General features: G+C 40.7%; 1 protein-coding gene across 2 annotated transcripts in view; it reads left to right on the forward strand.

The window, feature by feature from the left end:
• Positions 1-1,244: 1,244 nt before the first annotated feature.
• The window catches only part of sulf2a (sulfatase 2a), a 42,204-nt gene continuing 38,745 nt past the window's right edge, over positions 1,245-4,703 (forward strand). For both annotated transcript variants that reach the window (XM_046075518.1, XM_046075520.1), the window contains exons 1-2: positions 1,245-1,381; positions 1,494-1,597. The gene's annotated coding sequence lies outside the window, so the exon portion shown is untranslated. The remainder of the gene's footprint in view (positions 1,382-1,493; positions 1,598-4,703) is intronic.

Genomic DNA, 4,703 nt, shown 5'->3' on the forward strand with positions numbered 1-4,703 from the left:
TCGTTGAACGTTATTCTGATAGATTAGCCCACACACCTCAAGCACATAAATGAACCGCAGAGTAAACTATGCACAAATAAGCTTTTATTATTCACAAATGCTTTTTCCCACGACAAATACATTGACATATTTTCTCTGACCTACCACCTGAAACTAGAGCCCAAACATCTCTTCTTGGACTTGCGCTGCTTGTGAAAATGACAGAAAGCAGATGGCGCCCTCTTGTGTTTCAAATTGGCAATTAAACCTAATAGATTTATCAGTGTATTATTCAACATTTCTGTCAGATATCTTGCAACAAATATGGACTGAATTGAGTCATAGCAGGAAAAGCCCTGGTGTCACAAACGTTAATTATTGCAGCTATTTAGAGGGTTGCTGTTATAGTTCCTTTATATTGTTTATCGTGCAGGTAACGTTAAGACTGCAACATCTAAATGCGATGCCGTCATCATTAATGTTGTTACCTGTGCTTTTCCTGCAACAGCAACTCAAAAAGTCAACTGACTGTGTTGTTAAATCACTAATTAAGGTATCGTCACATACCTGTGACAGTATAACACTTCAAATCTCAATGCAGTTGAGCCTCCTTGTTGCTCGACGACCTCGCGTTTGAAATGAGCTAATTTCTCGAAAAACTAACTTGTGATAAAATCGCCATACAAAATGTCGTGTCGCCGGCCGCTGGTCAGCCACTTGTTATTGTCGTGTCATTAGCGAAGAACAGAGGAGACGTCATTAGCAATCTGTAGGGGTCGCTGTGAAACAATCGATGCGAGGCTGGACAGGAGAGAGGTTTGACGATACGCACGCACAGCAGGTAGGGTGTAGCACATGTGTGTTAATATGTCTTTGTTATTGACTTGCCCAGCACCTGTATGTCGACTTTTTTGAAAAAAAAAAAATATAATAAAGATATTAAAAACTAAATAAGGAAGACAAAGAAATAACAGTTAACCAATGTACACAGAACTACATAAAGCGTTTGTCGGCTAGCTAGTGACCATCACACAGCCTACAACACCTTTTAACAAAAAAGCTACTCCTGTCATGTGTCCTTAGACTAACAAACATTAAATTCAAGTGTTTGCAGTTGTGTCATACATGTAGAGGAACACTTTACTTTGACTGCAAGTCTACGAATTTGATATTAATAGACTGTGATTGATGTTTGGCTATTCTGAATGAATTATAGATGGTAATGTCCTGGAAAATATTACTCTAATCTCTGAACAAAACATTAGAGCCCTCTAGAGCTGTTTTAGCCTGAGCTTCTTCCAGTCTGCCCGGCCAAGGAGAATGAGACAGATTGGTGTCTGACATAAAATACTCCACTGTTTCTCAGATCCTCTCCCTCACACAGACAGGTGCACACACACAGGTCAGTATGGCTCGTCCAGTTGTTGGGTGTATTTGGGCCATGTGTGTGTCTCAGCGTGGATGTCACAGTAAGGTCATCCACTCACTGAAGTATCCTATTATTCTTTTTATAGCTGTCCTGTGACAGTTGCTGTAGTGAAGCAGCTCTGTTTGATGCAGATCTCAGTCTCCACCAGAGAGCAACTGAGCTGTCCTGCGGAGGTCATCCACGTGCAAGGTAGGGGAGTTCTGCTTATTGATTACAACTGCTGGAGGAACTACTGCTACTAACAACAGTCAGTTTGGTTTAAAAAGAAATGGAGTAGAAATCGAACACCTCAAAAATGTACTCCAGGACACTACTTAGGTCATTATATTTACAGTAGTTACTTTCCGGTCCCTGTGTAAAATTGTAATCTGCTATGAAACCCATTTTGAAGCTCTAGTAACTTTCAGTTGCCTACACATTCCCCATATTGTCAGCATATCCCAACACACAACATATTGTGTACGAAATACTAATCATCATAATACAATGTTACGTAGTTGGTATACAAAAGAAATCCACATACTTACTATACTATACCACATATTTAATCATTTTGTACTAACAGGAAATGTTACAATATGTGTGAAGTTTGATGTCAATGAAAGTGTGACTTTTGAATTCCTCTGCCCGGTTAACTTCACAAGGAGAAAGCAGGTTTTTCTTAAGATTTAAAACATATATTTTTGTTTTCCAAGTTCTTTCTGGAGCTGTCTTACTGTAGTTTATTTTTTCAGCTCCTCCTTTTTTCCCTTGTTTATTGCATTGCAAGAATTTACTGTATTTCCTATGGATACTGTCTGGTTTTATTATTCTTTATTTTGTTATTTTTTCCTGTGTGAACACATCTCTGTACTCAAAAACCTGCTTAGAATTAGTATGTAATATAGACTGGGACACACCATGTAACAAATACATCACAGCAGGAAAATCACAGGTGTAAATAATATAATTAATCATGGCTTCTACTCCATTTAGCTGCTTCTGTTTCAGGGCCCTGTTATTGTGCATGCTGGCTCTCTGTCACACTGCTATGGCTTACTGAGACTCTTGAATAAAACAGAGCCATTGTGAAAGTTATAAGTAACACCTGTGCCTTTCCTTATAGATGTTCCTGCGAAAAAGGCGCAGTAAGAAATGTTGCCGTCATATTTTGTTTTTAAAAATGTGTATAATCTCACAATCTAAATGTGCTTTTTATCTTTGAGCAAATTCCAAAAAGTATAAAATGCAAAATGTGATTATTCCTTTGCAGTAAATTTGTTATATGCATACAGTGTGTTGTTGCAGGTAGTACAAATTATAATCAGATTACTATAAGATAATTATGCGTAACACATTGCTCCACAGCGTCTTTGTGTGCGGGAGTGTTATAAATTCACCTCATCTCTGCAGTACATGTCTCATGTGCACACTGAGTGTGCTGTGTGTTGAACACAAGGTTGCTCCTACGCTGTTTGTGCGCCTTTGTCTCCCCCCCAGTCCCTCCTATCCATCCATCTGTGCTCTTCACTCGCTGACTTTGTCTCTCCTCTGAGTGTGTTCCAGCCATATTGTGGTTTGAAGTGTTTCTGCTTCTAATGAGCCAATTGTTCTTGTGTTTTGTTCCCCTCGGGCGCGTTGTGTAGCTAACAACATTCTGCTCACAACCATTTTAAAACATATTCACTGCACCGGGGAGGGATCGGGGCCAACAAAACAATAATGCCTTGGAGCATGTACAAAATGAAAAATGTGTTAATGACGCTCGCGCTAGCAAAGTGACAGCGCATTCTTTTCCTGTCAATTAGACCTTGGTTATTCAAAAGCAATTTACAACTCCCTGCAGAGTAGAATGTGTGCCATCTCCCAGGCCTTAGTCTGTGATTGTGTAAGCGGTGCATTCATTCAATTTCACTGTGTGCGTCCTAGTTTGAGACATAGAAATAATATTAAGGTTAGAGACAAGCCACAGTACTCTATCCACATAGTGTTCTTCCCATGAAAACGGAGAAAAGTATAGGTCTGTTTTGAGGGGTGTGTGTTTCTTTCTCCGTGCACAAGTGCGCCCATGACCGAGTACAAGGGGTATTGATACATCTGGCATTCAAGGCCCTGATTAATTGCCATGGCATTTGGTTGTTCTCGGTAAATGCCATATCCCATGCTGAGTGCTTGGTTAATGGATGTCTGCCCATTGCATCGGCTCTTCCTTTCCTCTCCCTCTATCCTTTCCTCCTCTCTTTCCTCTCCTCTCTTCTGCCCCTCGCCTCATCCTCTGTCTTATAAAAGGTTAGCTTTGCTTTATCAGCAGGAATAGACACATGAGTGGAATGATCCCATACAGCTCAGATGACCATGCTCTGCTTGTCGTAAAAGGCTCAGCCCCCTCTCTATTTCAGACAGCACCAGTTCAAAGGTAGCTTAAGGTTACGTACTCTCCCTCCTTCTCTTTAATCTACAGTAAATGTGTTATGATAAGAGCTGGGAAAGAGCTCTACCTTCAAGTGTGTATACCCCTAAGACCCAATTTCGGTTTGTCTCTATATCTCTAAGAAGAAGAAGAAGAAAAAAAGAAGTGATGAATTAGCTTTCGTCCTCAAGTGAATTAGTTTGCTCTATCTTAATGAGGTTTGCCATGTCAGAGGGAACAGTTCAGAGCCCGCATGCTAAACAGACTGAAATTGGAATAGAGTATTAGCTCCTTAACTGCAAAAATACCTTCTCTCTCCAGCTCTAATTTCAACACTTGCATGCAATTACCCGTGTACACAATTTTATCTTGTCACTTCCAAATAGAGGACTGAGCAGAGAGAGGAGAAATCATCTTCTTTCTTTCTTTCATTCTTTCTTTTTGGACAACTAATTCCAAAATCTAATTAACTGCAGAAAAACATGTCACCAGTTTGGCTGGAAACATCCAATGTAGTTATGCAAATGGGCCCAAGGATTGCAGAATGTGATTTGACAGAATCTCATTCTGGATGGTGCGAGGCCAGATAGAAAGATTACTCAGCCGTGTCTGAGTGGAGGCAAACAGGAAGCGATGAGCCTGGTAATTTATTGTGTTGGTATTTCTCCTGTTTGACTTCAGACAGCTCATTACGGAGCTAGGTGACACCCAGCCGGACAGACAGACAGACAGACAGACAGACAGACAGGAGCATTTCTCTAATGGGCCCTTTTTCTGCTCTGCCTGCATCAGCTCTTTTTACGTTGCTGGCTTAATCTCTGACTCTTTTAATACGAGGTGCCAAATGAGATTTTACACAATTCATCATTTTGGTCCTCGGGGGGGGGGGGGGGGGGGGGGGGGTTT

Source organism: Micropterus dolomieu, linkage group LG18 (genome assembly GCF_021292245.1).
Source record: "Micropterus dolomieu isolate WLL.071019.BEF.003 ecotype Adirondacks linkage group LG18, ASM2129224v1, whole genome shotgun sequence".
NCBI lineage: Eukaryota > Metazoa > Chordata > Actinopteri > Centrarchiformes > Centrarchidae > Micropterus > Micropterus dolomieu.